Source organism: Salvia miltiorrhiza, chromosome 3 (genome assembly GCF_028751815.1).
Source record: "Salvia miltiorrhiza cultivar Shanhuang (shh) chromosome 3, IMPLAD_Smil_shh, whole genome shotgun sequence".
NCBI classification, from domain to species: domain Eukaryota; kingdom Viridiplantae; phylum Streptophyta; class Magnoliopsida; order Lamiales; family Lamiaceae; genus Salvia; species Salvia miltiorrhiza.
The window spans coordinates 56,830,868-56,844,631 of NC_080389.1; the positions used below are offsets into that span (position 1 = coordinate 56,830,868).

Genomic DNA, 13,764 nt, shown 5'->3' on the forward strand with positions numbered 1-13,764 from the left:
AGTAAAAAATCATTTTTTTGAACTATTTTGATTACATATATATTGATATTATGAGTTATTTTGTTTAAACAATTACTCCATATATTCTACTAATCTTGAGTCAATTTTCTTTCTCTATCGTCCCACGAATTTTGAGAGATAATTTCGTTCAAATTCAAAGTAATTTATTTTTCATTTTATTATCTAATAATTCGCCTCATTAATGCTTCAAAAATTAGAAGCTCTATTATCACAAACACATCTTTGTTTCACAAGTTCGAGAAATAGAAGAATTGACGGAATCAGTCAAAATTAATTTCCTTTTCCACTTTTACTTCTCATCTTTATTCATATTTCTCGAAGAATATAAGATTTCTAGAAGAGAATGATGACGACGATGAAATTACGACTATCAGTATATATAATTCGACTACTTTATAAGATACATCTAGAATTCTGACAATGTGTTCAAGAATTTACTTTTCTGTAAGGATGTTTTTGTCGTTTTTTTTTCTTTTTTTCTTTTTCTATTAAAGCTTTTTTGTAGACCGTCGTTGAAACGTATTCCTAGAAAAATGGTACCCTAAAATGTGTTAAATTAAAGTTGTATACGATTTACTGCTAATAAAATTATTAAGAAAACGATATAAATACCAACTAGGAGTGAGCAAAATTCGGTTAAATTCGAAAATCCGAACCGAACCTAATCAAAATACTAACTCGGTTCGGTTAATTTGGTTTTCGGTTCGGTTTTGGTTTTGAATTTTGAAATTTTCGGTTTTTCGGTTCGGTTATGATTTTTAAGAAAAAATATTTGGTTAACAGAAAACCGAACCGAAATAATAATTAATTTAATAATATATATATATATATATATATATATATATTTATTATTTAAAAATTAAAATGATTATTATTACTATTCTATAAAATAGTCAATAATTACTCTTAATTTATACTCTTATATTTGGTTAAGATCTTTTGAAATTTTGGATTATTATTTTTTACGGATTTCGAATCTTGTAAATGTCTCATGATTTTTTTGAATCAAATAATTTTGAGAGAAAGGCAAATCAAAATTTGTGAGGACTACGTACTACTTTCATCACATTTTTTTTATGAATTTTAGATACAAAATTTTTCATATACTATTATATATATATATATATATATATATATATATATATATATATATATATATATAATCCGTACAAGCTTAACTAGCTAAATTACAAGGTCCAAAACGAGTAGAATTAATTTCATATCAATAAATTCATAATTGGGCCCAATATGCATATAACATATTCATAAAGTCTAACCTTTATAAACTAATAGTTCCTGCGTCCCCACCTTCATAATTCCTTACTTCTTTATAAGATGTTTCAATATATAGTCCATTTTCTAAATTAAATTTGCATTAAGTTTAAATAACCTTATTTAAATATAGTCAAACGTAGAATAAACAAGGGCAAATTAAATTGAATAATTACAAATGATTTGTAATTTTCAAATAATATTAATTGTATTTTTTTGAAATATATGTGAAAATTTAAAATGGGCAATGAAGATGGGATCGAAGGAGTATATATTATCTTTCCGAAAGAATGGCTAATATAAGTTGCTTAAAATTAATTCAGTGGAGCCTTTTGGTCATTATATTTTTATAGTTATAAGTCTCCGGCAACTGAATTAATATATCTATTTAATTATGTCACCAAAGCACGCATTAGGTAATAGTTAGGTTTATCATAACTTTGTCCGTTTGAAAACATCCAAATAATGAAGTTTTTTTTTTTTATGTTAATTAGGTTTAGAGTTCAATTTCCAGCATCTCTTTTTTTCCAAACTGAAAAAAAGTTCAAACTCACCTAATTAAATCCCTTTACACGTGCTTTCATGTGTGATTAAAAAAGTTTAAAGTGGTGTTCTTGTGTTGGTCTAATGATAGCGTTACTAATATTTGAGATAAAAATTTAAAGTCCGAGTTCATCATCATACAATTTTTACAAAATTATTTGCTCAACAATTTTTTTTAAAAAAATTGAAGTTACTATTCTTGCTCGTAGGTTGTCACTGGAATTCGCCCCCCAATATTTTTCCTTGCTAATCTATTAACTTATAATAGTTATAAATTAAACCAACTCATGTGACTTTAAGTAGCTTCGAAATAATTAAAACCGAATTTTATCCATTAAATAATCCTCATCAAAATTATTTTTAGAGTTCTTATTTTTATTTTTTGAGGCAAAGTTTTACTTGCATCGCTAATTGCATCAATTGCATCTGAGAGAGAGAGAGAAGTTTAAGTTGGAACTTGTGGATTTGAACTGATAATTCCAAAGTGATTTGAAACTATAACGCAGAAGGAATTAAGGCAACAATTAATATTTATTGGGTAAATTTGGTCTAAAATCATAATAAATTGTCAAATTTTGGTTTTTCCCACAATCTTTCATTCTTGTTTTAAAATACATAATAAATCAATTTTTTTGGAATTTCCCATGATGACAGATTCCGACCAAAAACTTAAATGACGTAGCACTTGTATTGTAATTACATGGATAAGTTATATGACATTCAATTAACTCATAATATTTAGACCCCAAAATAAATGACAAGGAATATCTAAATCTTATAACTTAATAAAAAGGAATTTTACCCAAATAAAAACTTAATAAAAAAGAATTGAAATATATGGACTCGATAATCTAGGCAATTTGTTTCAAGATTTTAAATGAGTAAGTATCAAAATGATGTCGTTTCTAATCCCTACCGTTAAATATGCCACATCTTTCAAGTCTGGCGCCATATCATTTAAAAATTCACGAGAAAGTGACGCGATGGGATATTCCAAAAAAATTGATTTATTATGTATTTTGAAACAAGAATGAAAGATTGTGGGAAAAACCAAAATTTGACAATTTATTATGGTTTTAGACCAAATTTACCCATATTTATTTCTCAACTAATTAAACTTGTCGTTTACCAAGTTCTTAAACACGGTACAGATCAAATTAATAAACACCAGACTTGTGAGTTGTGACAATATATGACATGGTATAATTAGTGAAGAGTGTGTGTGTCTGTGTTGTATTATGCAGATTTGATGTGCATTAACAAAACTTTATATATATCTTTTTCACTTACACAAGAAAAAGAAAAGAAAAAACAAACTTTATACAAGATGTGTGAGAAGTTAGTACAATAAATGAACCAAACTATCAAATATTTGCATATAGTTGGAATCAATAACGATATTGGAAGTATGAACATCTAGCTGGCTAGAAAGAAGGAAAACTAATTTGGCGGTGATTAGACATAAAATTTTGGTGATCAATTACACTTTAATTAGTTACGTAAAAAGAAGTAGAATGTTATTTATTCAAGGTTTTTATATTGAGTTCAATAATTCTTTCGCTACACATGCCATGATGCTCCTACTCTATTAACTTGTTTGCATACAAAGACAAAACACAATTAAGCAGTGCACGTGCGTTCATGTTATTTTAAGGGTAAATATCATATTAAACCTTGAACTATACCCGTTTTATCAAAAATACCCTGAAACTTTTGAAATGCTTTCAAAACCCTCAAAGTATCAGGGTTTTATCAAATATACCCCGCATCTCTTTTCCGGCCATCAGAAAAGTGACGTGGCTCGCCGGATGCCACAGTGTAATTTAAATTATATTTCTTTTAATCCATATCATTTTTTTATTCTCTTTTTTAATCCATATTATTTTATAAATGAAAATCCATCATGGAAATTAAAATCTATTCAACCCAAAATAATTGAAATTCACGCAGATCGTTTCTCTCTGATCGTTTCTCTCTGATTCAACCCAAAATCTATTCAACCCATAATCCTTTTTAAAATCTCTCCTCGACCTTTCTCTCTCTCCCTGACCTCTCTGTTGGCCGGACGCCATCGGCGAGAAGCGCCGAAGCCGCCGCCCCTCCTCTTCCGCGGCGAGCAGCCAGCCGCCGCCGCCGCCACCGCGCCAGACGCCGTCTCTTCCAGCCCGACGTTGCCCCCTCTCCCCTCCTCTCTTTTCCTCAGCCCAGCAGCCATCCACGAGGCCGATGCTGTCGTCTCCTCCTTCTCTTTCCCAGATCTAGCGCCGCCACCGCCGCCCCTGTTTCTCCGGCGAGGACGCCGCCTGCCGCTATGTCCGGCAACAACACGGCAGTAGCGGCGCCGTGACAGACGGCCCCGCCCCAACAACTCACCTCAAATACCCTTTTATGTCATTATAGGTTTTCTAATTGCTTCTGTATAGATGAGCATATGCATACATATTACATATGCCATTTTGATTTCTTATGAAAGAATTGATTTTGAGTGCATCTGTGTTGTTTCAATTATAAAGTGGGTGTTATGAATCTGAATGTAAAGATGAGAACAATTGTGAGAAGTATCTGCACACAACCGACAAGAGAAAAACAGAATATTGCTGTATAACATTTGCAGAGATTTTAAAAAGGATTATGGGTTGAATAGATTTTGGGTTGAATCAGAGAGAAACGATAAGAGAGAAACGATCTGCGTGAATTTCAATTATTTTGGGTTGAATAGATTTTAATTTCCATGATGGATTTTCATTTATAAAATGACATGGATTAAAAAAGAGAATAAAAAAATGATATGGATTAAAAGAAATATAATTTAAATTACACTGTGGCATCCGGCGAGCCACGTCACTTTTCTGATGGTCGGAAAAGAGATGCGGGGTATATTTGATAAAACCCTGATACTTTGAGGGTTTTGAAAGCATTTCAAAAGTTTCAGGGTATTTTTGATAAAACGGGTATAGTTCAAGGTTTAATATGATATTTACCCTTATTTTAATTATAACATGTATAATTACATTTGTTTAGGTGGGTATTTTAATTTTACGTCACAATTTTTATATAATCTTTATACTCCATTTTAAATTATTGCAAAAAAAAAATTAATTTTGATTTCGATCCTAATTAGTTGATCTTTATAATTGTAATTTGGGTTGTTTCAGAAAATGTTTTTATTATACTAAATATCGGCACACAAACACATCCAATTAGTGAAGGCACGTTGGAGAATCTGAAAATTCTGGGTCTATATTTTTGTCATTTAGCACCGCCCACGTCCACAAACATTCATATGAATCTTTTAGACGCCGTAAATCATACCTTTAATTACTCGATATATGACTCCAGCCCAAAACTGATCTAATTAATTTGATAATTTGAGAGGACGAGGGCCGAAACTTTTTAATCCGATAAAATTACAATCTAAATAATCTATAACCAAATAGTCCGGTATTCGATAAAATTGGTCTGAAAATAGCTCGAACTCTATTGATTCAGGAATGCATGATATAATTTTACCTTGAGACTTGAATTTTAAAACATTGCAATCATAAAACCATTTTTTCATTTTTGGGAATTATATGATTGATGAGGACTGAAATATGCACCAGCGCTGTGCTAAACATAACGGGAATATTTCTAGTTATGATTATTATTATTATTATTGTTATTGTGGTTATTTCTGATATTTAATACAGGATTGCCCTGACTCTCGGCTTGGCTCAGCTCGGCTCCGCTTTCCAGCTCTGATGGCTCAATGTCACACCCCAATTCTTGAATGAATAAATATAATCGAGGTGCAACTAATTCATATAAATAAACAAGGAACAACCTTGTTAAAACCCGAATAATAAAATAAAGAGTCGGGCTATGCCCCTTTGGATCACAAGTTTTGTTTCATGCTTCTGACAACCGACGTTCATTAACATAAAACTATAAATTTTAAACTGAAGCTCAAATGAAGTCATCTTAAGTTGAGAAAACAAAAGATGTATAAGAGTAATTGCTACAGCGGAAGTCTAACATAGGAATTTATCTCTAGCCTCAGCTCCGTCCCGTCAGCACCAGCCAGCCAACCTGAAAACATTTGAAAGTATTTTTGGGCTAAGTACTAATGTACTTAGTGGGCATGCATTTTCATAAACATTTCATATTTTCGTAAGAGCAGTTTATCCAATTATACTTGACATGACTTAGAAGGTTTTAAAATGAAATAATTTCTAAGCATGTTAAAACATTTTTCATTTGTGCGCACATGTCACACTCCCTTTCCGTTACTCGCTGTGATCCCGGACCTTTTAGCCACCGACGGATCCATATCTCCCGCTTTACTTGAACTGAGGGCGTAACCCAGTCAAGTTCCCATTTGGGACCCAATGCTCCGGAACACATCCCGTCGAGCACCCTTATAACGCCTCATACATGATTAGTGCCCGAATGGAGATCAACCCACCGAGTCAGCTAATAGGTGTACACAATTCTCAAACAACGTGTTAGGTCATAAGAGAACCTCGATCGATTAACTTATGCGAGCCTTAAACAGAGCAGAGTGCACAAAATATTTTATTGGATAAACAGTTTTCATTACATTAAATAAACAATTTGCATTTCATTGAAACATTTAGAGCTTAATAACTCAATCATACTTTGTACATTTGGAAAGTAAGCCCACCTGGATAGGCAAAGCCTGAAGATCATACACATATAAACCTGTCTTGGAAAAGTAGCGCTAATCCTCCTGGTCATCACAAAGCCTACAAGAAATTCTATCCTTAATAGGTCTCATGAAACTAATCTTAATGTATTTGTGGATGTACTAAACATACTTGATTCATCACGCCGGGTTTTCAAATTTAATGAATAAATACTTGAAAACTAAATTTCTTGAGTTAAGGACACCAACAATATCCTTACTCGATTTTCTTTTAGTGTTTTAGGGTTCTAGCATCCATAATTCGTTCCATTAAAGACAATCGAAAACCAACATAACCTCGTGACTAACCACATAATATCACGTAATCACGTAAACAATAAACAGAAAGAAATAAAATCCTCAAGTTTAGTATCATTAAAAATCACAAGTTCACATGAACATAAAAGAAATCATGCACCATTTTTATAACATTCTATACATTTCATTTTTTTTTATGTAAATAAATAAGAAATTCCATTATTCATTTATAAATAATAAAACATTTTAAAATCCATTGAGATGAAATAAAACATTTTAACCATTTAAAATCCATACTCAAAAAGCCTTGAAATATTATAAAAATGAGGGTTTAATCCCAAAATTTGTTTTCATTTTTAAAGTCCATCAATAAATTAAATAAAAGAACGGACCTCATTTAAAATAAATAGTCCCAACCTTAAATATTAAAATTTAAATCAAGAGATTTAAATTCACTAAAATAATTTAGTGAAAATTCAAACACATAGGCAACACAATCACATAAGGCACATAAGAATCACAATCAAACATCATTAAAACATGCTCTGTTTTTACACTGGTTCAACTTCAAAATTTAATCTGTTCTGACTCTGACATCTCCTGGACTCGAGACTCATACCAAAAGAAAGATCTTCGAGTCTAGTTTCATATAAAAAAAAAGTAGAGGCGAAAACTCCAAGTGGTTTGAGAGATATGACGTTTTTACCACGATCTACCATATTCGGCAGTTTTGAGCAATCGAAAACTTTGATTTTTGAAAATAGTAAACGTTGTCAAACTGGGCTCAAATTTGGTGGATATCTAGATAACACAATAAGGTTAATACCATAAAAAGTTGGAAATCTATATCACACAGGAAGCTACTGAAATGAATGACTCTTTCCACTGTTCTCTGAAATTCTCGGTGGTAATGTGCAGTTTAGGTTTTGCATTTTAAAGAAATATCAAACGAAATTGAAATAGCTTGAAATTTTACCAGGGTACTCAATACTCATGTAGAAACTTGCTATAAAATTTTCAAAGCTATTAGACATCGACAAACCATCGATCACAGTAGGTCAGTAGGCCTACGAAATTCTCCAATTTGTATTTAAAACTTATATATCTTAATAATATCTCTAACTTGAATATAACATCATAATTCTCAACAACAACTCATCCCAAAACTCATTTCATCACTTCTAATCATCCATCTAAACCATCACTTAACATCATAGCATGCTCAAGAAATCATATACCCACTCAAATCTTCAAATCAACATCATATAACAAAATCACATATAGAAACACATATATATCATCTTCTTCCTCAAACTAACATTTTTCATTTTTCACTTCTCAACCTCAAGCTTCAATCTCATCCATCATTAATCATCTAGATCATCTCATAAACTCAAATCCATCATCATATAACTCAAGCCAAGTCAAGAAAATAAACAACAAAATTCGTAGGGTTTCAAGCTCCTAATTTTCGAAAGTTTCATAAAAATAAGTTGGGTGATTTCCTTGCTCAATCATGATCATATACTCACTCACATATCATTAATATGATCAAATAAATAATCTAAGATCACTTACTCAAGGATTTAAAAGGTGATCAAGACTTTGCTCCAACTTTGATCTTAGCTCTAGCTTCTTGAATTTGATGAGATATGATAGTATTTGATTGGATTGGATGGTGGATTATCTCATAGTAGTGTTTGATGAAGCTTCTCTAAGCTTTCTTCAATGGACATCAATGGAGGAAAAGAGAGTATAGAGAGAGATTTAGTGAGAGCCGAGAGTGAAGTGTAAAGTGGGTGGAAAGAGTGGGTGTAGGTGGATGTAGTGGGAGTAGTGGGAGTAGTGGTGGAGGAAAAAGGGTGTAGTGGTGGAAGAGTAGGTGGATGTGGAAGAGTGGGTGGAGAAATTAGGTGATTGAATAAAATAAAAAGTCTTCCGGGTTGTACTATGAAAACTGTAATAATCGTTCAGTGTTTGCTTAAATAAATAGCTCGTGTAGATGCTAAATGCTTAATATAAATAAATATGCAATGCATATAAATTTAATAACTAAATTTACAAATGTTTTTGTAAATCATTTTTGTTGGAATTAAAATAAATTCATTTTCTTTATATCCGGCGTGAATCATCATGACTTCTAAGTTCAAAATTACTCTAAATTTAGCGAGGAAAAAGCAGGGTGTTACATCCCTCCCTCCTTATAAAAATTTCGTCCTCGAAATTGTATATCTGGGTAATCTAGTTTGGGATACTAGACTTCACTATCAGTGCGGCTACATAGCTTGATTGTTATCGCATCTTTCTAATTGTGAGAACACCATGTCTATAATCTCGAGAACTGGTGACAAACGAACTCATTCTAATCATATTATGCTTATCGTGATGGAAGCAAAATCTTATTGTGACAACTACATAGTGAGAGTCTATTCATTGGGATGACTAAATTGACAATCACCGAGATCATAGTCATGTGGGCTGGCCAGACCCAGCACAACGAATCACTCAGTCAAATGGGAGCTTCGCCCCCAATCATGTCAACTTCTTATCTCTTATAAAGCTCTAAGTCAACTTCTAACTTAAAGCACTTACTTCTAAGTACTTCAATCATAAATCTTTGGTATCATATAGGTCCATTCTATGTCGTTCTAGCGGTGCTATCACGACTAACATTCGTAAGGCATTATTGGGTGGTTCTCAAACGATTTGTAAAAGAACTCATCATTCTAATCATATAGGCAGTGAACCTAAAATGATAACATAAAACTTTCTCATCATTCATTCATACATACATACATACATATATTTGCTTTCTTTGAAATTTTGAGTCATATGGACATTAAATGTCCCTTTCATGAAAAACTTTGCTTATGCCGGAAAGATTCAAGGAATCTAACTCGACCATACATACATACATACATTGATTCGTTAAGGGCTCGGGTTGTCCCAAACACGACATTGAGCTTAGTTATATGAGTCGAAGACCCAAAATAACAACATGAAGAATAATTTGCAGTTCACATAACATCATAAACATAAGGCGCACATTTTCTTGAAAACTTTCATAACATCTGAAATACATATATGTATATTTTTGAAACTATTATCGTACCTTTGTTGCGGCAGTGTGACGGCGAGCTGAGGGCTACTGACATTCTTAGAAGTCTAGAGATACTATTCTAGACTCGACATCAAAAACTTATGGTTATCAGAGACATGAAAGGAAACTCATGCTCTGATACCATTCTGTCACACCCCAATTCTTGAATGAATAAATATAATCGAGGTGCAACTAATTCATATAAATAAACAAGGAACAACCTTGTTAAAACCCGAATAATAAAATAAAGAGTCGGGCTATGCCCCTTTGGATCACAAGTTTTGTTTCATGCTTCTGACAACCGACGTTCATTAACATAAAACTATAAATTTTAAACTGAAGCTCAAATGAAGTCATCTTAAGTTGAGAAAACAAAAGATGTATAAGAGTAATTGCTACAGCGGAAGTCTAACATAGGAATTTATCTCTAGCCTCAGCTCCGTCCCGTCAGCACCAGCCAGCCAACCTGAAAACATTTGAAAGTATTTTTGGGCTAAGTACTAATGTACTTAGTGGGCATGCATTTTCATAAACATTTCATATTTTCGTAAGAGCAGTTTATCCAATTATACTTGACATGACTTAGAAGGTTTTAAAATGAAATAACTTCTAAGCATGTTAAAACATTTTTCATTTGTGCGCACATGTCACACTCCCTTTCCGTTACTCGCTGTGATCCCGGACCTTTTAGCCACCGACGGATCCATATCTCCCGCTTTACTTGAACTGAGGGCGTAACCCAGTCAAGTTCCCATTTGGGACCCAATGCTCCGGAACACATCCCGTCGAGCACCCTTATAACGCCTCATACATGATTAGTGCCCGAATGGAGATCAACCCACCGAGTCAGCTAATAGGTGTACACAATTCTCAAACAACGTGTTAGGTCATAAGAGAACCTCGATCGATTAACTTATGCGAGCCTTAAACAGAGCAGAGTGCACAAAATATTTTATTGGATAAACAGTTTTCATTACATTAAATAAACAATTTGCATTTCATTGAAACATTTAGAGCTTAATAACTCAATCATACTTTGTACATTTGGAAAGTAAGCCCACCTGGATAGGCAAAGCCTGAAGATCATACACATATAAACCTGTCTTGGAAAAGTAGCGCTAATCCTCCTGGTCATCACAAAGCCTACAAGAAATTCTATCCTTAATAGGTCTCATGAAACTAATCTTAATGTATTTGTGGATGTACTAAACATACTTGATTCATCACGCCGGGTTTTCAAATTTAATGAATAAATACTTGAAAACTAAATTTCTTGAGTTAAGGACACCAACAATATCCTTACTCGATTTTCTTTTAGTGTTTTAGGGTTCTAGCATCCATAATTCGTTCCATTAAAGACAATCGAAAACCAACATAACCTCGTGACTAACCACATAATATCACGTAATCACGTAAACAATAAACAGAAAGAAATAAAATCCTCAAGTTTAGTATCATTAAAAATCACAAGTTCACATGAACATAAAAGAAATCATGCACCATTTTTATAACATTCTATACATTTCATTTTTTTTTATGTAAATAAATAAGAAATTCCATTATTCATTTATAAATAATAAAACATTTTAAAATCCATTGAGATGAAATAAAACATTTTAACCATTTAAAATCCATACTCAAAAAGCCTTGAAATATTATAAAAATGAGGGTTTAATCCCAAAATTTGTTTTCATTTTTAAAGTCCATCAATAAATTAAATAAAAGAACGGACCTCATTTAAAATAAATAGTCCCAACCTTAAATATTAAAATTTAAATCAAGAGATTTAAATTCACTAAAATAATTTAGTGAAAATTCAAACACATAGGCAACACAATCACATAAGGCACATAAGAATCACAATCAAACATCATTAAAACATGCTCTGTTTTTACACTGGTTCAACTTCAAAATTTAATCTGTTCTGACTCTGACATCTCCTGGACTCGAGACTCATACCAAAAGAAAGATCTTCGAGTCTAGTTTCATATAAAAAAAAAGTAGAGGCGAAAACTCCAAGTGGTTTGAGAGATATGACGTTTTTACCACGATCTACCATATTCGGCAGTTTTGAGCAATCGAAAACTTTGATTTTTGAAAATAGTAAACGTTGTCAAACTGGGCTCAAATTTGGTGGATATCTAGATAACACAATAAGGTTAATACCATAAAAAGTTGGAAATCTATATCACACAGGAAGCTACTGAAATGAATGACTCTTTCCACTGTTCTCTGAAATTCTCGGTGGTAATGTGCAGTTTAGGTTTTGCATTTTAAAGAAATATCAAACGAAATTGAAATAGCTTGAAATTTTACCAGGGTACTCAATACTCATGTAGAAACTTGCTATAAAATTTTCAAAGCTATTAGACATCGACAAACCATCGATCACAGTAGGTCAGTAGGCCTACGAAATTCTCCAATTTGTATTTAAAACTTATATATCTTAATAATATCTCTAACTTGAATATAACATCATAATTCTCAACAACAACTCATCCCAAAACTCATTTCATCACTTCTAATCATCCATCTAAACCATCACTTAACATCATAGCATGCTCAAGAAATCATATACCCACTCAAATCTTCAAATCAACATCATATAACAAAATCACATATAGAAACACATATATATCATCTTCTTCCTCAAACTAACATTTTTCATTTTTCACTTCTCAACCTCAAGCTTCAATCTCATCCATCATTAATCATCTAGATCATCTCATAAACTCAAATCCATCATCATATAACTCAAGCCAAGTCAAGAAAATAAACAACAAAATTCGTAGGGTTTCAAGCTCCTAATTTTCGAAAGTTTCATAAAAATAAGTTGGGTGATTTCCTTGCTCAATCATGATCATATACTCACTCACATATCATTAATATGATCAAATAAATAATCTAAGATCACTTACTCAAGGATTTAAAAGGTGATCAAGACTTTGCTCCAACTTTGATCTTAGCTCTAGCTTCTTGAATTTGATGAGATATGATAGTATTTGATTGGATTGGATGGTGGATTATCTCATAGTAGTGTTTGATGAAGCTTCTCTAAGCTTTCTTCAATGGACATCAATGGAGGAAAAGAGAGTATAGAGAGAGATTTAGTGAGAGCCGAGAGTGAAGTGTAAAGTGGGTGGAAAGAGTGGGTGTAGGTGGATGTAGTGGGAGTAGTGGGAGTAGTGGTGGAGGAAAAAGGGTGTAGTGGTGGAAGAGTAGGTGGATGTGGAAGAGTGGGTGGAGAAATTAGGTGATTGAATAAAATAAAAAGTCTTCCGGGTTGTACTATGAAAACTGTAATAATCGTTCAGTGTTTGCTTAAATAAATAGCTCGTGTAGATGCTAAATGCTTAATATAAATAAATATGCAATGCATATAAATTTAATAACTAAATTTACAAATGTTTTTGTAAATCATTTTTGTTGGAATTAAAATAAATTCATTTTCTTTATATCCGGCGTGAATCATCATGACTTCTAAGTTCAAAATTACTCTAAATTTAGCGAGGAAAAAGCAGGGTGTTACACTCAATTTCAAGATGTAGATTAGAATAACGGGGCTTGGGCTTGATTCATTGGGCTAATGGGCTTTAGGGGTCTACTGGGCCCAAGGGCCTTAGGTTTATATTCATGCTTATAAATAGGGCCTTGATGCATAGATTAGGGAGGATAGTCATTTTTCTTAGCCTACAACTTGTAAACTCTAAAACACTCTCTCGATTATAGTGGAAAACCTCAAAACCCCCGTGGACGTAGGTCTTCTCGACCGAACCACGTAAATCCGGTGTCGTTTACTGCTTTTGTTGATCGTATTATTTCTCGTTTCACCAATGATTTTTGGTAATAAAACTATATCGTGTCATCTGTAAATGACGTTTAAATA

The 13,764-nt window shown here is 32.6% G+C and overlaps 1 long non-coding RNA gene across 1 annotated transcript; it reads right to left on the bottom strand.

Annotated features, from left to right (window-relative positions):
* Positions 1–5,631: 5,631 nt before the first annotated feature.
* On the bottom strand, positions 5,632–13,388 carry LOC131014628 (uncharacterized). Its single transcript, XR_009098277.1, has 5 exons — positions 12,797–13,388; positions 10,940–11,021; positions 8,357–10,344; positions 6,500–6,581; positions 5,632–5,904 (listed from the first exon to the last, which is right to left on the bottom strand). It is a non-coding gene; the product is annotated as an uncharacterized LOC131014628 (long non-coding RNA).
* Positions 13,389–13,764: the final 376 nt, after the last annotated feature.